The 24,872-nt window shown below is 40.6% G+C and overlaps 1 pseudogene; it reads left to right on the forward strand.

Annotated features, from left to right (window-relative positions):
• Positions 1 to 749: 749 nt before the first annotated feature.
• Positions 750 to 24,872, forward strand: LOC148932750 (putative disease resistance protein RF9; annotated as a pseudogene).

Here is a 24,872-nt window from a genome sequence, read left to right on the forward strand (position 1 = left end):
AAGCATCATGTCCATAAGATCATAAGATAAAGTAAAAAACTACACAACATACAGAAATAGACCCCCCACGAAGAATTATATTTGTTCAATACACTCTTGTCAATATAAAATAAATATTGATAAAAGAATAGAGTGAAAAAGGGAAAAAGAAAAGGGGGGATAAAAAAAAACAAGTAAAGAAAAATTAGACAAAGTGTTATACAAGTCGCTACCCCCCTTGGTATTTCCTTAATTGAATTTCATTTAATTAGACGGAAGTTATTTAAAAACTCACGCCTTCTTTAAAAGATTCTGGACAGTTCCTGTGGGTTGAGCCCCTTTTTCAAGGAAATATAGAATAACAGGAAGAGTTTGCATTTTATCACTACCTTATATATATATTATATACGTCAAGTTTTATAGTCTTGTTTAACTTTGCTTTGAGTTTGAATGATATCACGCTCATCTGATCAAATCACATGCACCGATAGAAAAATTTCAAAACAATAGTTTCAGCTCCTCCTTCGTAGATTTGAATAGTTCTTAAATTTACGTGGTTATGATTTCAATTCCAAATCAGCTTTTCTTTACTAATAATGTATTGAATTTATTTAGGTGATCATTGTTATTTTTTAGCAACGAGTGCGGTTTGCTGATTAAGCAAGTAGAAATATGGCAGAAGCAGCTATTTTATCGTTGATGCAAAAGCTCAACAAATATGAAGAGGAAAGAACATATGATATGAGATCAACCCATATGATAATGAAATAATGGAAAGGGTGATTAAAGAGATGAGAGAGACTGTGGATATAATTAGAGATGAGAAATTTGGAAAGGGTAGAAGACTCAACTTTTTGGTATCTGATCTGGTCCACATGGCCCATGAAGCCCTTGACCCCTACAAAAATGGCAAATTCGGTAAGGAGCATTTCAGCATAAGTTAGGATTGGAGAGATCAAAATGCGGATGCTTAAACCGGCAGCTGATGGATGTGGCTGAGACAGAGTCCAACTCAAAAAATGATGATAAAGATCGTGTAGTGGTGGGTTTGGACAAACACATTGAAATGGTGCTCAGAATAATGATTATTCATACGAACCAATATCCTTCATTGGTTGTTATCAAAGGCATGTCTGGCATTGTAAAGACGACTCTTGCTAGAGAGATATACAACCATGCGGATGTCATTGATCGATTCAAGTATTGTGCTTGGGTCTGTGTTTCTAATGTCTTAACAATTAAATAGATAGTTATCAAACTACTGCAACATGTAGTAGTGGATGTGGATGGTGAGAATATTTGTGCATTGGAGGAAATGGACAATCGAAGCCTCCTAGATATGCTTCACCAGCACCTGCAAGGACTGCCATATTTCATAGTTATTGACGACTTGCCCAAACAAATACACTTCAGACCTATCTACAAACCTCTTGAAAAACATGGTACGTATGATAATGCATATGATGGTCATGTGTCTTATTAGTACTAAGTTGGATTCGAGAGATCAAAATGCGGATGCTGAAACTGGGAGCTGATGGGGCTGAGACAGAGTCCAACTTAGAAAATGTTGATGAAGATCATGTGGTTGTAGGCTTGGATAAACACATAGAAATGGTGCCCCGCGCAATGATTTTTCATAAAATAAAATATCGTTCATGGGTAGTTATCAAAGGCATGTCTGGTATTGGAAAGACGAATCTAGCTAGAGAGATATACAACCATGCAAATGTCATTGATCGATTTGAGTATCGTGCTTGGGTATGTGTATCTAATGTCTTAACTCTTAGGGCATCCGCAATGGTGCGGACGACGCATCGTTCGTCTCATCGTCCACCACTGCAGCATCGCGAACGATGGGTTAACCATCATTCGCGCCCGATACATCGTCCGCGGACGATGCGCGGAGGATACCCATCGTCCGCCACTGTGGACGACGCGGACTATGCTCACGAGTTTTGTTTTTCTTTTTTGATTTTTTTCTAAATTTTTTTCTTATTTAAACTGTAACAGCCCGAATTTCTAGGGTATAATAAATATAGCCACTGCTACTTAGGAGAACTTAAAGGCAACAAGAACGTAGACTACGGTTTCATTTAAAGAGATCTGGCCAAGTGTTTAATGAAGTATCAAGGCAATAAGTCAACGGCTTAATCACGAAAATCAAGATTTAATAGAATCATAGGCTAAGCTCAAAAGTCAAGGGTTTATTGTAAATCCAACAAAACGCAATATTTCACCGTATTCCAATTCAAAGAAATAAGTTTGAATCAACCAAAGATAATAAGTTTTAAAAAAATATTCAGCGGAAGCAATCCAAGAGAAAGCGGAGCCATGTATGAAGACACGACTACACTTAACGTTCCAAACATCCATTTTATTCGGTTCAACTGTCTCAACACCACCGACCGCCCGTCGCCGCTCAACCTGCACATAGGGAAAACACATGCAGGGCTGAGTATTTTAAACATACTCAGTGGACTCATGCCAAAACGTTTTAGTAGTTATGCCACCCTTACCATAGCGAACTCGAGGTTTAGCATTTAATTTAAAAGATAGCATCGAGTATCACAAAATATTTCATGGACTGGCCAGTCAAACAATACCTCCCATTTTCTCATCAATCAACAATATCATGGTGCGACGAAGTGTGGCCACACTTTCGCCCACGAGACCGGCCGACTAGCAAGGACGATATATAGCCCTATAGCCTAATGGAGCGCAGTCGCAAACTAGGCATCAGGCACACACAATAACCAAAATAATCATAGGCATGACATAACAGTTTAATCCACCCTTATCGCTCCACTTTCATATATTTTGCAACATAAGAGAGAGTTAAGAATAAAGCCCACCTCGATTCCTACATTTCAAGCACGTTCTTTTTCTTGTTATCAGACCGAGAACGCGAGCTATCACCTTTAATTTATGTATATCACAAGTAAGTCTCAATCATTGATCAAAATCATGCATGTTCCCAACGTTTCCCTTCTTCCCATCGATTATTTTCAATATTATCATCCAAAATCAAAGTACGATTAACATATCGTTTTTATTCGCACAACTACTCCAGATTTATCATCAAATCGTGTCACGCATGAGTGTTTCCCACACACAACACACGCACACACACACAACAGATGTGCATGCATACCGAGCCGTGCACACACATACACAGTCACACACACACACACATATGCATCCCAAATTCATCAATTAATTTCCCCTTCACTCATTCTAAATGCATGTGGACTCAAGAACACCGATTGATCGGTAGAAGAAGAAAAGATCAAAATAAAAATACCTTTTCAATAGAACAATCGGTAGGAAACAAGTAGTAGCCTTGGTTCTTCAAGTTTTCTTGAATTGCAACTTCAATTCTTCTCCAAAAGATGATGAATAAATGGAGAAAAGTAGAAGAAAAATTTGAGAGGGTGGGGAGAGGGAGAGAGCGACGTGAGGTAGGGGGGGGGGGGCGATTTCTGCTGTGATCTAGGGTTAGGTTTTCACTCTTATATTTATAGAGTGCAAGATATAATCCAATAATCAAATAAATAAAGATTTGGAAAAGATTTGGTGGTTGAAGTGGCGTGAATTAGGGGAGAAATAAGGGGATTTTGAATTTTTAGGCTATTTAATTAGCCTATGATTTAATTTGATATTTTACGGAGTAGAATAAAATATCACGGAGTAGAATAAAAATAATAAATCTCCCCAATTACATGAAATAGGCGTGAATTTCAATTCCCTCTACAAGGAATTAATTAAAATCCTAGTTTAAATAGGATATGGCAAGATCTTCTTAGATTTGGCAAGATATGCTAGGATATTTTAATTTATTTATGGAAGAGAAAAAACAAGGGATCAAGTAATAAAATAAAATAATCCCTTTTCCCATAATATAGGAGATTTCGAAAATCTCCTTTATAAACAACATAAGGGCCGAAAATTTCATCAATTATATAAGGGATGATCGGACTTTGGATTTAATTTGGATAATTATCCCAAGCAATAATTAAATCCAAGAAAAATAGGATTTCCTTCCAATAAATAGGAGGGGTGGAAAATCCCACTTAATTAAATAAGGCTCCTATTAAATTCTCACTCATCCCTTAGGAAAATAATTCACCACAATATTATTTCCCCCGCATCAAAATATTCACATATTCGAATTTCACCTCCACTTCACATTTTCCAACGACTTTGACCATTCCACGGCCACGTCATATTTTCCACAATATTGACTATTCAATAGCCACGTCACATATTCAACAAGTTTGACTCTTCAACTCAAACTCAACTCCATATCGCATTTAGGTCACAAATAATATTGCAATAAATCACTCATCATTTAATCCACATATATCATAGCATTAAAAGCATTTAATGCAAAAATTTTCACGTCTCAAAAATTAGGGTTCGAAAAAGTGGGATGTTACATCCTACCACTCTTAGAGAAATTTCGTCCCGAAATTTGGTTCCTTCATGGGAAAAGTTCCGGGTACAGTTCCATCATCTTATCCTCGAGCTCCCACGTGACTTCATCGTATTCGTGGTTTCTCCAAAGCACTTTTACACTAGCAATAGATTTGTTCCTCAAGGTTTGAACTTTACAGTCCAAAATCATCTGAGGTCGCTCCTCGTAAGTTAAATCCGGATTCAAAGCAACTTCTTCGTAGTGAATCACGTGTTTCGGGTCGAACACGTACTTTCGCAACTGCGACACATGAAAGACGTTGTGTACGTTCCCAAGGTTTGGCGGTAGCGCTAATCGATAGGCTACGGGTCCTACTCCTTCGAGAATTTCATAAGGTCCAGTAAAACGCGGTTTCAACTTTCCTTTGACACCAAAACGCGTTATCCCTTTTGACGGGGATACCTTGAGAAATACTTTATCTCCGACTTGAAATTGTAAGTCGGTCCGTATCAGACCGAGAACGCAAGCTATCACCTTTAATTTATGAATATCACAAGTAAGTCTCAATCATTGATCAAAATCATGCATGTTCCCAACGTTTCCCTTCTTCCCATCGATTATTTTCAATATCATCATCCAAAATCAAAGTACGATTAACATATCGTTTTTATTCGCACAACTACTCCAGATTTATCATCAAATCGTGACACGCATGAGTGTTTCCCACACACAACACACGCACACACACAACACATGTGCATGCATACCGAGGCGTGCACACACATACACGGTCACACACACACACACACACACACACACACATGCATCCCAAATTCATCAATTAATTTTCCCTTCACTCATTCTAAATGCATGTGGACTCAAGAACACCGATTGATCGGTAGAAGAAGAAAAGATCAAAATAAAAATACCTTTTCAATAGAACAATCGGTAGGAAACAAGTAGTAGCCTTGGTTCTTCAAGTTTTCTTGAATTGCAACTTCAATTCTTCTCAAAAAGATGATGAATAAATGAGAGGGTGGGGAGAGGGAGAGAGCGACGTGAGGTGGAGGGGCGGGGGGGGGGGGGGGGGGGGGCGATTTCTGCTGTGATCTAAGGTTAGGTTTTCACTCTTGTATATATAGAGTGCAAGATTGACAGCCCGGAGGTCTCCCTTCACTCTCTCGAGTGTTGTGATGGTTTTCGTATGTAATTTGGAGTGTATCTAACTGATCAGGAAGAGATTCCTGACCCAACTGAGTCGTTGGTATGATAACCGAGACCTGGCTTCAAACAAGTTTCCTCAACCCACTTCTACTGATTAGTATAATGGAGGTAAGGGTCGATTCCCACGAGGATGGACACGTTTTGATAACTGCGGTGACTTTCCTGGGTGTTTTGGTTAGCTACCACGCTTGGGTTGAGATTTTACCTAGACAGGAAATAAAGGTGGTACTCTACCGACTAGTAGGCGTGAAAATAACAGACATGTGGGAGTGTTCGTGAAAATAGGGGACAATGTGTCTCAGTGGCATATGAAAAGTAGACAGTTACTAAAAGGGGAAATTTAGACTATAAGGCATATTTGGTGGCTGGGTGGTTCTCTGACAGGTTTGGGCAGTACATCTGAAAAGTAAGGAATAAAAGCAAAAGTAACTTAAAAGTAAAGTGGTTCAAACTAAAGTTGATTTTGACGTTTTCTTCTTCACCAAGTATTAACAGAATTCAAATAAACAAAGACACCATGACTGAACTTCAGATTCACAAATTCAAACTCAAGATCCATCGATTTAAATGCTCAAACTTAAAAAACAGTGAAACTGCAACTTTACTTCTACTGACTGACATGCAAGGTGGTAATCACGGCGCAGAAAAGAAACTCATGCACGAAAACTTGACTAAACATAGCTACCACTTTGAATCAACAACTCCCGATAAGAAAACATTTAGAAATTGAAAGCAATAACTAAATCTAACTTCCCTAGGCAGAATGAAGCAAACTCGAACCAAAGTGACATGCGAAATAGAAACTTCATAATGTAAATGTTGGAAAATAACAAAGTACTTCAAAAGAGCAACAGCGATGAGTGTTTGCAAATAACTAACGACGAAAACAAGTAAACTTTAAACTAAGAAAGCGATTAAGATTGTTTGTGCCACTCCGGGCGATCATACTACTACACTGCTACGATAACTGGCTGAAACGGCGGACTGATGACTTCTCCAGCAAACTCTTGGACGTCAAGTGACCATGGCTGTGGCGAGGAACGAGAGGTAGGATAATGCTGAAGGACTGATCTTCTAGAGAGAATTCTACTAAGTGTGTTGAGAACCGAGAACTTCTAACCGAACTCTAAGGAACCAACTCTAAGTGTGATTGTCCGCCTTTTTCTCTCTCCAAGTGGCTTCTTTTATAGGGAGGCTTGCCCTTGCTTTTAGGGTAGACTTCTCCAGCGTTTTAACCTTTTTGCCCTTGTCAATGATCATCCCAGCTATCCTCCTTCTCCATCTCGAGCCTTTTCTCTGGCATGCATCCTGGTCAGTATCGCACCCTTCTGGCGCCCTTTTCACTTGCGCCACCTGAATCGTCTCCTACTGACTTGGATCCTTTAATCCTGCACACTTAAGCAACTGTTTTGCAGATAATACATGCATTTCACGACATACTGACCAGTAACCAAGGCTTAGAATACGACATATCAAAGATATAATCCAATAATTAAATAAATAAAGATTTGGAAAAGATTTGGTGGTTGAAGTGGCGTGAATTAGGGGAGAAATAAGGGGATTTTGAATTTTTAGGCTATTTAATTAGCCTATGATTTAATTTGATATTTTACGGAGTAGAATAAAATATCACGGAGTAGAATAAAAATAATAAATCTCCCCAATTACATGAAATAGGCGTGAATTTCAATTCCCTCTACAAGGAATTAATTAAAATCCTAGTTTAAATAGGATATGGCAAGATCTTCTTAGATTTGGCAAGATATGCTAGGATATTTTAATTTATTTATGGAAGAGAAAAAACAAGGGATCAAGTAATAAAATAAAATAATCCCTTTTCCCATAATATAGGAGATTTCGAAAATCTCCTTTATAAACAACATAAGGGCCGAAAATTTCATCAATTATATAAGGGATGATCGGACTTTGGATTTAATTTGGATAATTATCCCAAGCAATAATTAAATCCAAGAAAGATAGGATTTCGTTCCAATAAATAGGAGGAGTCGAAAATTCCACTTAATTAAATAATGCTCCTATTAAATTCTCACTCATCCCTTAGGAAAATAATTCACCACAATATTATTTCCCTCGCATCAAAATATTCACATATTCGAATTTCACCTCCACTTCACATTTTCCAACGACTTTGACCATTCCACGGCCACGTCATATTTTTCACAATATTGACTATTCAATAGCCACGTCACATATTCAACAAGTTTGACTATTCAACTCAAACTCAACTCCATATCGCAATTAGGTCACAAATAATATTGCAATAAATCACTCATCATTTAATCCACATATATCATAGCATTAAAAGCATTTAATGCAAAAATTTTCACGTCTCAAAAATTAGGGTTCGAAAAAGTGGGATGTTACATCCTACCACTCTTACAGAAATTTCGTCCCGAAATTTGGTACCTTCATGGGAAAAGTTCCGGGTACAGTTCCATCATCTTATCCTCGAGCTCCCACGTGGCTTCCTCGTATTCAGGGTTTCTCCAAAGCACTTTTACACTAGCAATAGATTTTTTCCTCAAGGTTTGAACTTTACAGTCCAAAATCATCTGAGGTCGCTCCTCGTAACTCAAATCCGGATTCAAAGCAACTTCTTCGTAGTTAATCACGTGTTTCGGGTCGAACACATACTTTTGCAACTGCGACACGTGAAAGACGTTATGTACGTTCCCAAGGTTTGGCGGTATCGCTAATCGATAGGCTACGGGTCCTACTCCTTCGAGAATTTCATAAGGTCCAATAAAACGCATTATCCCTTTCGACGGGGATACCTTGAGAAATACTTTATCACCGACTTGAAATTGTAAGTCAGTCCGTCGGACGTCAGGGTATGACTTTTGTCTGTCCTGGGCTTCCTTCATTCTCACACGAATTCGTCGAACAATTTCAATCATCTTCTCGACTGCATCGGGTCTGAGTACCCTTCGTTCGCCAACTTCATCCCAGTAGAGCGGTGATCTACATTTTCTTCCGTATAGTGCCTCATACGGTGCCATGTTAATCGTTGCTTGGAAACTGTTGTTGTAAGCGAATTCGATCAACGGTAGTGCGGTCTCCCAACTTCCGCCTTGGTCGAGCACCACGGCTCTTAGCATATCCTCGAGAGTTTGCCCATCAGACTGCGGGTGAAACGCCGTGCTAAAGTTCAATCGTGTTCCAAGCTCGCGCTGTAGACTAATCCAAAATTTTGAAGTGAACTTCGGGTCACGATCAAACGTAATCGTCACTGGGACTCCATGCAACCGCACAGTTTCTTTTATGTAGATACGAGCTAGTATGTCCGATCTATGAGTTATTGGAATCGGTTTGAAGTGCGCACATTTGGTGAGTCGGTCTACAATCACCGAGATGGCGGTGTTTCCTTTGAGGGTCTTCGGCAAGGCCGTCACGAAATCCATGGTGATGTGCTCCCACTTCCACTCTGGTACTTCCAACGGTTGTAATTTTTCGTACGGTCGTTGAGGTAAGGCCTTCACCTGTTGGCAGGCTAAGCAACGCTCCACAAATGTCGCAATATCCCTCTTCATGCCATTCCACCAAAATGACTTCTTAAAGTCTTGGTACATCTTTGTACTTCCAGGGTGAGCAGTGTATGGAGTCTCATGAGCTTCGCTCATGATCTCATTCTTGAGTCCCTCGTTATTCGGCACGCACAGTTTTCCTTCAAAGATGAGGGCATTATCGGACTCCTCGCTAAAATTTCCTGATTTGCCCGTTCTCACTTCCACTCGAATCTCTTCGAGTTTTGCATCCACTCGTTGCGCTGCAACGATTCTTGTTTTCAAGTCTGGCTCCACCACTAAGGTGGCGATTCGTCCTTCCACCGTTTCAGGTGCCCTTATCACTTCCAATCGCAATTTACTAAACTCTTGTATCAAACTTTCCTCTTCCGTCAGGAAAGCTAGTTGCGAATGGTCCTTTCGGCTCAAAGCATCTGCCACCACATTTGTTTTGCCGGGATGGTAATTGATACCACAATCGTAGTCCTTCACTAGTTCGAGCCATCTTCGTTGTCTCATGTTCAAGTCCTTCTGCTCGAAGAAATATTTCAAGCTCTTGTGGTCCGTAAAGATTTCACATCGAACTCCGTAGAGATGATGCCTCCAAATCTTTAGGGCATGAACTACTGCTACTAACTCCAAATCGTGTGTTGGGTAGTTCAACTCGTGTGGTCTCAACTGTCGTGATGTGTAGGCGATCACCTTGTTGTTTTGCATCATCACGCATCCTAGTCCAACCTTCGAATCACTACGTAGTTCACTCCAGACTCTGGCACAGCTAAAACTGGCGCGGTGGTCAATTTCTCCTTTAGGAGTTGAAAGCTTACTTCACACTCTGGGGTCCAATTCACCTTGACTCCCTTCTTAAGTTGTTGCGTCATTTGGTCTCGCTATCTTAGAGAACCCTTCTATAAACCTTCGGTAGTATCCTATCAAGCCTAGGAAACTCCGAATCTCATTTGGGGTTGATGGTGATTTCCATTGTTGCACGACTTCTACTTTGGCGGGGTCTACTCTGATTCCTTCCGCCGATACAATGTGTCCAAGAAAGTTTACTTCTTTCAGCCAAAATTCACACTTGCTGAATTTGGCATATAGCTTCTCGGTCCTCAATGTCTCCAAAGCGATTCGCAGATGCTCCTCGTGCTCCTTCTCGTTCCTCGAGTAGACTAAAACGTCATCAATGAATACTAGGACGAATTTATCCAAGTACGGGTGGAATATTCGATTCATCAAATCCATGAATACCGCTGGGGCATTCGTTAGACCGAACGGCATCACAACAAACTCGTAGTGTCCATATCTTGTGTGAAACGCAGTTTTCGGGATGTCCTCCCTTAGAACTCTTAGCTGGTGATATCCGGACCTCAAGTCCATCTTTGAAAAGACGTCGGCTCCTCTAAGTTGATCGAACAAGTCATCTATTCTCGGCAGTGGATACTTGTTCTTAAGGGTCAATTTGTTCAATTCCCTATAGTCGATGCACATTCTCATCGACCCATCCTTCTTCTTCACGAAAAGTACCGGTGCGCCCCACGGCGAGACACTAGGCCTAACGAAACCTAGATCCATGAGCTCTTGGAGTTGTATCTTGAGTTCCTACAACTCCTTAGGCGCCATTCAATATGGTGCTTTAGATACGGGTGCGGCTCCCGGCTCGAGATCGATGGTGAACTCCAATTTCGATCCAGCGGCGGTCCAGGTAACACTTCGGGAAAAACGTCTAGAAATTCCCGTACAACAGCGACATCTTCCACTTTTCTTTCATCATTCTCATTGCCGTGAAGATAGACGAGATAGGCAGGTCGCCCCTTTCTCATCATCGCGGTAGCTTGCAGTGCAGAGATTATCGCGGTTCGCCGGTTCATCGGGATTCCATGATACACGATAGGTTCTTTTCCCGGAGCTTGTAGGGATATTTGCCTCTCCTTAGAACGAATCGTCGCGAAATTTGCGGCCAACCAGTCCATTCCTTGGATTACGTCGGTATCTCTCATCACCATAACTTGCAGGTCGTGAGCGACTAACTTAAGTTCTCCTAACACAAGTTCTATGTTCGAGCATATTCGAGATATTTCTACTGTCCAACCCACTGGTGAAGACACTATCATCTTACGTTCAGATTTTCTAACAGGCAAGCTCAAAGAGTGGACACATAATTCAGATATAAACGAATGCGACGCGCCTGTATCAAACAACACAACAACAGGGGTGTTGAGAATTTCGCCCAGACCTGTCAAATTTCTCTTTTCGCGCTCATCTTCCTCAGTCTTCGGTTTCTTCTGCTCCAACGCATAAGCTCTCGCTTGTGGAGGAATTCTTTGGCGAGGAGGTTGTTGCTGTCGCGACGGTGGTTCGTGATTCCCTCGGGATTCACTTTGCGGTCCCCTTGAATGCTGACGGAATCCCTGGTCATTCCGCCTCGATCCCGATCCTCCTACTTTACTTGGGCACTCCCTAGAGTAGTGACCGTTCCCTCCACATGTGTAGCACTTGACAACATTCTGTTGCCGGCATTCTCCGAAATGATACTTAGAGCACACGTTGCATTGTGGTGCCCTAGTCCGGTAGTCTCCTTTCTGGCTAGATGCATGTTGTCCTCCTCCATGTTGGGACCGATGTTGATTTCCTTGGTACCGTTTCCCATCGCAGGAAGTCCTAGTATCCTCCCACTTCCTCTTCTCCCGGGAGTGATGCGATGGGGGCAGGGACGGTGTAGAGTTCTCCTTGGCTCCCTCTCTAGGCATTGCGGCTTCAATATCCAACGCGAGTGCCAATGCCTTAGCGTAGGAGAGTCTCTCTCGACTGGCCAACGACATCTTTATCTCGGACTTAGTCCCTCACGGAACTTGTCGGACAGCTTCTCGTCAGTATCGACTTGATCAAGGGCGTATCGGGTCATACTATTGAGCGCTCGATCATATTCGGTCACAGTCATGCGTCCTTGAGTCAGATTGTGGAACTCAGATGCCTTCGCTTTCCGGTAGCTCTTCGGCACATACTTGTTGTACAATTCTGTCTTGAAACCTTCCCATGTCATTGCTTCTAGTTTGTCTCGTGTCAGGGTCTTTGTTCTAGTATCCCACCAAAAGTCGGCTGCCTCAGTTAGTTGGTGGGTAACAAAACTCATTCGTTCCCTATCATTGCATCCCAAAATTGTGAAGATACGCTCTATCGCGCGGATCCATGATTCGGCCAAGGCCGGTTCTCCGAGTCCATCAAACACAAGTGGTTTCTGCTCCAAGAACAGTTTCACTATTTCCCGATTAATCGGGGGTGGGGGAGGCGGCGGTGTCGGAATTGACTTGCGTCACACTCTCCTCGCTCGAAGGCTGAGTTGTCGGCTGACGATTATTGCGTCTCGACGGCATTCTGATTTATCAATACACGGATTATTCTCAAAATTTTAGCAACAGTCGCGTGGTATAACAAGGTGCATGGGACAATTGTTTTGGTGTATATGGCCAAGCATAAGATATCAAAAGTTCGTCACATAGATGGATTTCACATGTAGTGTCAAAGCATTATTATCACAACATCGGTTACGCCATATGGTATCAAAAGAATCATTGGTCCTTATCATCAAGGTAATTGTAATCAAGAGGCAATTATGCAATTTAAGTGGCAAGTATAGGGCGCAATAAGGTATTCAGAGATAGTGGTGTGATGATAACATAGTGATAGATAATTTTCCACAATGGCATGGGAAAACAATGTGGAAATCCATTGCATCATAAGTTAGTGAGTAATAAAAAAATTCTCCCCATAGCATATTAATCAAAAACATTGCCTCAATGAGGTCTTAGTATCAACGGAAATCAAAAGAGCAAAGTAGAAAGGTACGGCAAGAGTTTAGCAAAACAATCAAAAATATGGGAGAAGCAAAACAACGTTTTCCACGACCAACACTCCTAGTCAATATCATTCATATCCTCCTCGGGGTCCTCATCCTCATCAACATTTCTCATGTCCAAATCGTGTCCTTCCTCGTAAGGTTCCTCGTCCTCGCTTCATCCACCAACATCCAGGGGCAGAGGGGTTATGCCTCCTCGGGGTCCTCGTAAGGTTCCTCGTTCCTCGTTCGCCTCGCATTCGGCGTTTTTATGCCTCCAATTTCGATATTGTAATACAAATTTTTATTCACAACACGATTTACAACTATGTATAGCAGTATGCTCATATTCATTCTCATAAGTGTCGTTCATCACTCAATCAAGCAATCACAATCATATAGAATTTCATTTATTCGATTCGTAGATATCTTAATTGCAAAATCACTTGCATAACATCATTCATCATTTTTGCATAGTCGCAATTAGCAAATTTCACATGCATGCATAATCGTCATTTCATACTCCAACACAAATCTCAAAATATCACAACAATTTCCATTCGCTTCAATTTCCAACATTTCATAATTCAACTCAATATTCAAAGATATGGGTTACCTCATTCTTCGTGGTTGAGCGTAGACGAGTCGTGGTGTTGAGCCTTCGACGATTATAACTTAATCAATTTACACAATTTCAGATTTTAATTCATCAAGACTCTTAGGTCCAGAGCGGAAAGAACTGAGGCTCTGATACCAACTGCAACAGCCCGGATTTCTAGGGTATAATAAATACAACAACTGCTACTTAGGCGAACTTAAAAAGCAACAAGAACGTAGACTAGGGTTTCATTTAGAGAGATTTGACCAAGTGTTTAATGAAGTATCAAGGCAATAAGTCAACGACTTAATCACGAAAATCAAGATTTAATATAATCATAGGCTAAGCTCAAAAGTCAAAGGTTTATTGTAAATTCAACAAAACGCAATATTTCACTGTGTTCCAATTCAAAGAAATAAGTTTGAATCAACCAAAGATAATAAGTTTCAAAAAAATATTCAGCGGAAGCAATCCAAGAGAAAGCGGAGCCATGTATGAAGACACGACTACACTTAACGTTCCAAACATCCATTTTATTCGGTTCAACTATCTCAACACCACCGACCGCCCGTCGCCGCTCAACCTGCACATAGGGAAAACACATGCAGGGCTGAGTATTTTAAACATACCCAGTAGACTCATGCCAAAACGTTTTATTAGTTATGCCACCCTTACCATAGTGAACTCGAGGTTTAGCATTTAATTTAAAAGATAGCATCGAGTATCACAAAATATTTCATGGACTGGCCAGTCAAACAGTACCTCCTATTTTCTCATCAATCAACAATATCATGGTCGCCCACGAGACCGGCCGACTAAGCAAGGACGGCTCCCGATCTCCCGTGTACACTAGCCTGATAGGGTTTGCGGCCCTACTCAGCCCGAATTCGTTTATATAGCTCTATGGCCTAATGAAGCGAACTCGCAAACTAGGTATCAGGCACACACAATAACCAAAATAATCATAGGCATGGCATAACAGTTTAATCCACCTCGATTCCTAGATTTCAAGCACATTCTTCTTCTTGTTATCAGACCGAGAACGCGAGCTATCACCTTTAATTTATGTATATCACAAGTAAGTCTCAATCATTGATCAAAATCATGCATGTTCCCAACGTTTCCCTTCTTCCCATCAATTATTTTCAATATCATCATCCAAAATCAAAGTACGATTAACATATCGTTTTTATTCGCACAACTACTCCAGATTTATCATCAAATTGTGTCACGCGTGAGTGTTTCCCACACACAACACACGCACACGCACACAACACATGTGCACGCATACCGAGGCGTGCACACACATACACGGTCACACACACACACACACATATGCATCCCAAATTCATCAATTAATTTCCCCTTCACACATTCTAAATGCATGTGGACTGAAGAACACCGATTGATCGGTAGAAGAAGAAAAGATCAAAATAAAAATACCTTTTCAATAGAACAATCGGTAGGAAACAAGTAGTAGCCTTGGTTCTTCAAGTTTTCTTGAATTGCAACTTCAATTCTTCTCCAAAAGATGATGAATAAATGGAGAAAAGTAGAAGAAAAATTTGAGAGGGTGGGGAGAGGGAGAGAGCGACGTGAAGTAGGGGGGTCGATTTCTGCTGTGATCTAGGGTTAGGTTTTCACTCTTATATTTATAGAGTGCGTGATATAATCCAATAATTAAATAAATAAGGATTTTGAAAAGGTTTGGTGGTTGAAGTGGCGTGAATTAGGGGAGAAAAAAGGGGGTTTCGAATTTCTAGGCTATTTAATTAGCCTATGATTTAATTTGATATTTTACGGAATAGAATAAAATATCATGGAGTAGAATAAAAATAATAAATCTCCCCAATTACATGAAATAGGCGTGAATTTCAATTCCCTCTACAAGGAATTAATTAAAATCCTAGTTTAAATAGGATATGGCGATATCTTCTTAGATTTGGCAAGATATGCTAGGATATTTTAATTTATTTATGGAAAAGAATAAACAAGGGATCAAGTAATAAAATAAAATAATCCCCTCTCCCATAATATAGGAGATTTCGAAAATCTCCTTTAGAAACAACATAAGGGCCGAAAATTTCATCAATTATATAAGGGATGATCGGACTTTGGATTTAATTTGGATAATTATCCCAAGCAATAATTAAATCCAAGAAAAATAGGATTTCCTTCCAATAAATAGGAGGGGTGGAAAATCCCACTTAATTAAATAATGCTCCTATTAAATTCTCACTCATCCCTTAGGAAAATAATTAACCACGATATTATTTCCCCCGCATCAAAATATTCACATATTCGAATTTCACCTCCACTTCACATTTTCCAACGACCTTGACCATTCCACGGCCACGTCATATTTGTCACAATATTGACTATTCAATAGCCACGTCACATATTCAACAAGTTTGACTATTCAACTCAAACTCAACTCCATATCGCAATTAGGTCACAAATAATATTGCAATAAATCACTCATCATTTAATCCACATATATCATAGCATTAAAAGCATTTAATGCAAAAATTTTCACGTTTCAAAAATTAGGGTTCGAAAAAGTGGGATGTTACATAAACACTACAATTCTCTACCATTTCACACACTCCAATTTCACATCTCTTCAATTTCTCTTCAATTATTCTCTCTCATCGTCTCAAAAATGAATCTCGGCGACTACGATTTGAGTACATCGGAAGGCGCAGACCGGCCTTGACTCGAGTCTTGTTCGATGTCGTTAATGAAGCCAAGGCGGAATGCTTGGCACAAATGCAGCGGGAGCAGGCGGCGGCGGCGGAGGCGCGGGTCGCTCGCCCGATACGACGTCAGACTTATGTCGCAGATTATTTTGTCGAGAATCTAAGGTGGGGCCCGAATGTTTTTCACCAGTGTTTTAGAATGAGCTGAGATCTCTTTCTCCGCATTGTGCACACGTTGGAGGGACGTGATGAGTACTTCCAGTATCGGGAAGACGGGATCGGCAGACCCAGACTTACACCGTTGTAGAAGTGCATGGTTGCGATCCGCCAGTTGGCCTATGGCACAACAACGGATATGTTCGACGAGTACCTTCACGTCGGGGATACAACTGGCCGCGAATGTCTCAAGAAATTTTGTAAGTTAGTTGTGGAGGCTTTTGGCGACACATATTTGCGACGCCCGACTGCTGATGATTGCCAGAGCCTGATGCGGATGCACGAGATGGTGCACGGCTCCCCTGGGATGCTAGGGAGCATCGACTGTATGCACCGGCAGTGGAAGAACTGCCCGACGGCCTGGAGAGGCCAATTTACTAGCGGCTACAAGGGCAGCCACCCGACGATGATCCTAGAAGCCGTCACTGACCACCGCCTCTGGATCTGGCATGCCTACTTTGGTGTAGTTGGGTCGAACAACGAAATCAACGTCCTCAACTCGTCCATCCTATTCGCCGATCAATGCAGGGGTCGCGGTCCGGCCATTCAGTTCACTGCCAACGGCCGCACACATCATATGGGGTACTTCTTGGCCGATGGCATATACCCAAGGTGGCCTATTTTTTTGAAGACGATCAGCTGCCCAATAGGTGAGAGGAGAGTCTTGTTTGCGGCAAAGCAGGAGTCCGCACGGAAGGATGTGGAGCGGGCTTTTGGGGTGCTCCAATCGCAGTGGCAATCGTGAAAGGTCTGGCGCGTTTCTGGTACAAAGAAGTCATCGTCGACGTCATGTATGCCTGCATCATCATGCATAACATGATAGTTGAACAAGAACGTGGACATGTCACCAATTGGGTGGATGATGAAGCCGGATCTAGCTCCAGCACGGCGACCTCGACTGACCCTCGAGGATTACTGATTGGCTTCGGTGCGGTTCTACTGCGACAGGCCTCAAAGCGCAACCAACAAGACTAGGGCTGGGGAATTATACCGGAATACCGGACTTACCGTACCGAAAAAATACCGAAAATACCGTTTTTTCGGTATACCGTAGTTTTCGGTACGGTATGATACCTTACCGATAGAGATCGGTACGGTAACGGTATAAGATTTTCCATACCGCGGTATACCGGTATACCGATTGATATATATAATATATAAATATATATGTTATATTTAAACTAAATTTTAAAAATAAGAATTTTTATTATACAAAAAATAAAAGAATCAAAATTGGGAACCCTATTTTTTGAAGTAGTTGAAAACTAGATTTTTTTTTTATATTATGGATATAATAGATTTTTTCACGGTATCATGGTATAACGGTATGCCGTACCGCAAAACACGGTATAACGGTATATCGGAATGCCATATCGCAGTTCGGTATACCGCAAAAGTACGGTATACCGAAATGCGGTACGGTATACCGATAATACGGTATGGTAACGGTATGGAAAACTGTCATACCGAATTTCCGGTATACCGAACTCCGGTATACCGAAACTTACGGTACGGTATCGGTATGGTTTTTGTCATACCGTAACTTTCGGTACGGTATACGGTATGACACTCCCGGTACAGTATACCGTACCGAACCACCCCTAAACAAGACCATACTCAGCTCATGACCGACATGATTGAAGAAGTTTGAAACCGCAACTGCCGCCGTTGAGAAATTATAGTTTTTTTTATTTCGTATTGTAATGTTTGAATTTTAATGAAATGATGTTATTTTTCCAAATTTTAAAGTATTTAAATATTCAAATAATAGATAAAATGCTTAGGGCGGGCTATAGTCCGCCCCACTGCAGGTGGAATAGGAGGAGGATAAAATGCTAACGTGGCGGTGCATAAGGCGTCGCATAGGGCGTCCCATTGTGGATGCCCTTAGAGCATCCAAAATGGGGCGAACTAAGCCCCGCCCTATGCACCGCCACGTCAGCATTTTATCCTCCACCCCTTCCACCTGCAATGGGGCGGACTATAGCCCGCCCTTAGCATTTTACTTCTATTTTGTATTTATATAATTTATGCAAATATATCAAGCAAAATAAAAAAATAAAAACAACACAATTATGGCAAATCCTACATTTACTTAATTAAAAAAAAATTACAAAATAAGAAATAAAAAAAAGTTAAAAAATATGAAATTAAAAAAAAAGTGCACTACATATAAAAAAACCCCGGCTAGTCTAGAGTAGTCCCAAGCTGCACCAACCTGCGGCTGAGGCCATCGATCATCCGCTGGATGCCTTCGATTTTAGCCGGGTTGGTCGCCTGCATCAGGGCGTTGTGCGCGTCCAACAACGACCTGTAGTTGGAGTAGTTGGAGGAGGCCACCAAATCCAGGTAGGCATGTGACGCAGCCGAAGTCGCGCTCGGGGTCGGGCTTGGGGCTGGTTAGGCGGCGCCGCGGCGGAGGAGGTCGCCTTGGCAGCCTTGATGCCAAGGGGACGCCAGGACATCGGTGTGCCGAAACTCTCATCCTCAAACACCGGATTGTTGAGGTCCATTGGAGATGCGCCGCCTCCGCTGCTTGTATAATCAGTGAAGGTGCGCTTCGACGCCCTCTTCTTCGCCGTCGTCGACTCGGGCAGCATACCTCCAACGAATTTCTGCTTCTCCTTCAAGAGCGCCCAGGACTGGTAGTGCTTGAAATCGTCGTACAATGACGTATACGACTGGATTGCTTTGTCGCGAACATCTGCGAGACACTCGCTGCTGGTCTGCTCCCACTCGCACTTATCTTACTCCCCCGCGAACAAATTGATATGCTTCTTTATTTGGTTCCAGTGCTTGCGGAACGGCTCCTGTTGGCGCTTGTAGGCGGTCGGTGGCTTGGCCATGTTGTATTTTTCGGCGATGCGCTCCCAATACACAGTAACCTTCTGGTTGTTGGCAAACACCGGATCCTCTGAAATTTCAATCCAACACCTCGTCAAGACGATGGATTCTTCCGGCTGGTAGTTCGTCGTACCCGGGGCGTACTCTTCATTCACCGTTGTAAGCGGCAATTTCCTTGCCTTGGGCAGCCTCTTCTTGGTCGCGGAACCCGAGGCGTCGGCGGCGGCAGAGGCGCGACCGCGAGATTGGGCAGGTGTGCGGGTGGGAGAAGGCTCCATGTCGGATAGCCCGTACGAGTCCGTGCTGAAATCGGGATTGTACTGCGTGTTGGTGTCGAATGGCCGGTATTTATCGGGTTCTGTACCCGGCCATCGTGCACCACCGATCATCGGACTATTCGGACTTGGGTAATCTCCGGAATTCATTTTATTTGAAATGTAGAAAATGTAGTGTGAATTTGAGAGTGAAAGGAGTGAAAAATGAAGTGAAAAGTGAGAGGTATATATAGGTTTTGAAATTAAATAAAATTAAATTAGAAACCGAAAACGTGTCGCCATCGTCCGTCGCATCATCCGCGATGCCACAGTGGCGGACGATCGATCGAGCGCGGACGATGGTTAAGCCATCGTCCACGAAACCATATCGTCCGCGGCATCGTCCGCCCCATTATGGATGGTGAAAATCTTCATACATCTTCATCATTGGAGGAAATGAACAACCAAAGCCTCCTAGATATGCTTCGCTAGCCCCTGCAAGGACTGCCATATTTGATAGTTCTCGACGACTTGCCCAAACAAATGCCCTTAGAACCTCTCTGGGAAGCTCTTGAAAAACAAGGTATGCATATTCTTATTATGATGGTAACTTAGGTTTTAGCATATATAAATGAATATTGTGATAATTCTAAATGAAGCAAATTGCCAAACAAATACTCCCTCCGTTTCCTCATAGTTGAGGCGGAACTTTTCGGTACGGAGTTTAAGAAATGAATGTTGAGTGTGTTAAATAAATAGATAAAAAAGTAAGAAAGAGAAAAAGGTAGAGAGAATAAAGTAAAAAGTGAATAAAATAGAGAGCATAAAGTAAGAGAGAATAAAGTAAGAAAGAGGAAAAAGTTGCTATATATGGAAATGCCTCAACTATAGGGGAACTTCCCGAAATGAAAAAATGATTCAACTATTAAAGAACGGAGAAAGTATTACTTTTCTCAAATTTTTGTTAAGCTCACTCTTCACTAAATGATGTTTTTATTTTTTTTAACAAAAATAAATAAAAAACAAAAATCGGACTAAGCATGAAACGACATTAAAATCCTCAACCTTTTCAGAGGACCAAATTAAATATGTCCACTAATCCAATTCCCAATACTAATCCAGGTGCAGGTTTCAACTCCATCCTAACCTAACTTCATCTGCTTCTCAATTACATCATCATCCGTTACTAAAATACCTCTTTAATCCTCTATCACCGATGCCTATACTAGTTTGAGAGTAGAGAGAAGAGCTGATTTGAGAGTTGCCCTCGTTGGCCACCACGTGCTTCTCTCCCATAAATAAGTACTTTCCCATCTCATTGCAATGATCAATTTTCTAGTATAGAATTCCAATGTCCTACCGCAAATGATTAATTTTTTTTTTTTCAATTTGTTAATATTTACATTTTTTAAAAAGGCTGGAATAGACTAAAATTTAAATGGACTTCATGATTTATTTGGTAATCTTTTTTAAATGTGAAATTTGTTATTAAATTTTTAAAGTTTATAAAGAGGTTTAAAAAGTATTCGGATTTTTAATAAATTACAAACACTACATAGTTAGTAGTATTACTTTAAAAGATATACATAGCCACATCATGTAACAATTAGAATTTCCCTCCTGATTTTTCTTTTTGTGTTTGTTCTCATGTAAGAATACTATGGAAGTAAATTGGTGGTCACAAGTCACATGACGCCTCAATTTATGAAAACAGAATGGCATGATGTTCATAAAATGGAATCTTTGGACCCTATTGTGAGCTGGCAATTGTTTTATAAACCTTTGGACCCTATTATGAGCTGGCGGTTGTTTTATAAAGCAATAAACAGTGGGAATAAATTGAGGAGTGGGCAGAAATTCCCAAAATAGTTAGAGTACCATGGAAAACTAATGTTGAGAAAATGCGGCGGTTCGCCATTAGCTATTAAAGAGGTGGCAAATAGCTAGCTCAAAGGAAAGCCTCTACTGGAAATGAATGGGAACAACTTCTTGAAACTGTTGATTTTGGTTCAACACTGGAGTTATTGGAACCTTATCAAAACTTGGACCCCGAATTGCTGCCATATTTCATGTATATGGCCTTTTTTAAAGAAAATACAACTTTGAGGGCAAATAAGTTGTTGCAGATTTGGAATGCAGCAGGAGAAACGAGTTACTGGAATGTAGATGATTTAGTTTATTGATGAAGTCAACGATAAGAGCACACGGTTTCTCATGAATCCAGTGCTACACGGACTATCCATTAAAAAGCAGAGGAGGGAATTGGATTTGAGATCCTTGGAAGTACTCGACTCAATGGAAATCCATGTCATCGTGTTATCATGTGTAGCAGAGACAATTTAGCTACTCAACGAATCAAGATAAATATCTTGTTTCTCTCTTCTTCCATGGAGGTGGTTATTTCAATGTTAGTCCATCTTATTGGAAAGGCTTTGAAAAACTTAAAGATACTTGACTTGGAAGATTTTGGGCTGAAGATTTTGCCTGAAACGATCAGCACATTGACGAAACTAAGATACTTGGGATTGAGAAATAATTACATATATAAAAGAGCTTCCAAAATCGGTGGGGTGCTTGGAAAAGCTTAAGGTGCTTGGAAAAGCTTAAGGTTCTTGACATAGTACCAGATATTATATGGGAAATGGGTAGCCTTCGCCACTTCTACATGTCTGATGTTATTTCTAAGAAGCCTTACAAAATACATGTGCTACTGATAGGCTAGTTTTCGTCACTCGGAATTGGTCACTATTGGCATTATTTGTTGAATATTTGCATGAAAAAAGATGCTTTGTGGCAGGGAATGGATCATTATGTTCGGAAGCTGCTTAATGAAGGCACGAAAAGGAAATACATGCAAGAAAGAGGGCAAAATGACAAGAAATGGAAGAAAGTGAAAGAAGAAGCTAAGGCAAAGAAGACCCAAACTTCCCAAACTGTTGGACTGGCCAGTTTGAACCTAACGGGAAAATGATTAAAGCCACTTCCACACACTTATCAAGGACAACTCCCACTTGGTACACACGCCCATATCAGCCCTTGGAGAGTAAAAAAGAAGAAAAAGTATCTTTTATTGGATATATGTATTAAAAGTACTCAACTTTCCAAGATCAACTTGGCCACTTTATCACTTTACTTTACTTTAGTTTTAGTTTATTTCTCACTCTAGGAAACTTTTCTCTCTTCCTTAAGAGGAGAGATTTCACCTTCAAGGCCGCCAAGATCTTTGTTCATCATGGGTTGAAGTAGTAGTAATTTAGTAGTAGTGTTTATTTTCTCTAGTTGCTTGTTCTTAACTTGTGGAGTTCTTTTGCACCTTTCTTAATCTTAGTTGTTGTTATAGTTCTTGCTTTTAAAGCTTATTTCAAGTACTAATTTCTCTAAGTATTTGTGTATTTAATATGCTTTAAGTTTAGCTCTTTTTAATTTTCGATTTAGCTTGTTGTTTAGCTCTAGTGTTTGCCCTTTCTTGTTTAGTTAAAACTTCTTTCAAGCTTTTAAAATCAGTTTCTCAAGCATTTTCTTAGTTAGTTTGTGGTTAAAAAAACGTGGAGAAGGAGTTAGAAAAGTCCCCCAAAAAAATCAGTCATGGTGTTGTGTGTTTTTGGCGCCCCGTCGAGTGTCATTTTAGTATGATTTGGCATGAGTTTGATGAGCTCGGTTCTTGAGTGTTCTTCCACCATGTTTAAGTGTTCTTAAGCTGTCTTTATCTTCTTCAATGAGTCTTTATGTTTCAGCTTTTAGCTTGGTGTTTTCAATGCATGTTTAGGTAGTTTAATTGTTGATATTGTATTCCTCTAGCATTTTTAATTATCTAGCAGTCATCTACTCTCTTTCTCCTCCTTAATTTATGTGCCTTTAGTGTAGGATTAGTAGTTAAAATCAGCTTTTAGAAGTAAGTGAAATAACCATTAGTTGTAATCTTTTATCCAATAGTTTTACACCTTGAGTAATAAGGTTTAGGAGACAACAAGTACATGATTCCTTTTCACTTTTGGCAGCCCTTTTAGCTTAGTTAAGTTCTGCACTCCACCTTCCATTTACATCTAGTTTAGTTTAGCTAGCTTTAGAAAACCTTTAGCATGTCACTATCCTAGTTTCTAGATTTCTTTAGTAGTTAACACTTAGTTTATCTTCCTTAATCTTAGGAATGTACATGCAAGTTGTTGCTTTGTTTTTATTTTCGACAATTTATTATTTTCGCCAAGTGCAAAAATTTCTCGCTACTGCTTTTATTTTCCCGCTAAATTACCCACTTTATCAACTTGCCCAGTCTGCGTTCCAGTTTAATTGCTTGCTTACTTTTGTTTTATTTGCATTCTAGTTCCCACATTAGTTTAATTCTTGTTTATATTTTGTAGTTCAGTTCTCACCCCCAATTAAGAGCGTGGCTGCATCGCCAAAACCTTTCTAAGTGTGGAAATGCATAACGGATGCTACCGTTCCTCGTGGGTTCGACACCTAACTTACCATATGTTAATTAATACTAGTATTTTGGAAAGTGGGAACTTATAAATCTTGTTGAATAGGAAGGACCACGCGCCTACGACACGCGTGCAAAAAACCCTTCCTTTCAGCTACCATGGCTGAAGACCTTAACCTCGGTCTCATTTGATGATCTGATATATGATGAGCTCTTAGGATTGAAAAAGTTGACTTCGCTGGAGAAATTGGTTGTACAATATTTGGATGGAAAAACACATTTAAGCAAGCTCTTTGGGTTATTGTCCAACTTAAAATATTTTCACCACCTAGTCTTAAGAGGGTACCGTTATAGAAGCATGCCTTGTTTGGATGAGCTTGGTACTCTAGAATATGTCAAAACACTCAAATTGGATGGATGCCTAGATAGGTTGCCAAATAGTTTCCCTTTCTGGCTTACTTCCTTGATGTTGGCTAACAGCTGTCTTAATGAAGATCCCATGCCACTACTAGGGAAGCTAACTCAGCTACATAAGCTCATATTGCAGAATGCCTACACAGGTCAACAAATGGGTATTTGTAAATTCGGTTTTAAAGGTCTTAAAGTCTTGTGCATCGAAAATTTATTGAATCTGAGGAATCTACAAATTAGAAAAGGTGCACTACAATTTCTTAGGAAATTAGAAATTCGCAATTGTCCATATCTGGACACCCTCCCAGAAAATCTCTGTTCAAAGTATTTTCTGAAGGAGTTAAAGATGGTGACAACCAAAGCCATTTCAACCAACATCAGGAATTCATACTCCATCTCCGGTTATAAGCTTTGTGAATATCAATCCATAATAGTTGGCTCTATTCTTGTTGTGTAG

This window comes from Salvia hispanica, chromosome 2 (genome assembly GCF_029641045.1).
Source record: "Salvia hispanica isolate PSC_SH4W2 chromosome 2, Shi_PSC_v1, whole genome shotgun sequence".
Classification (NCBI taxonomy): domain Eukaryota; kingdom Viridiplantae; phylum Streptophyta; class Magnoliopsida; order Lamiales; family Lamiaceae; genus Salvia; species Salvia hispanica.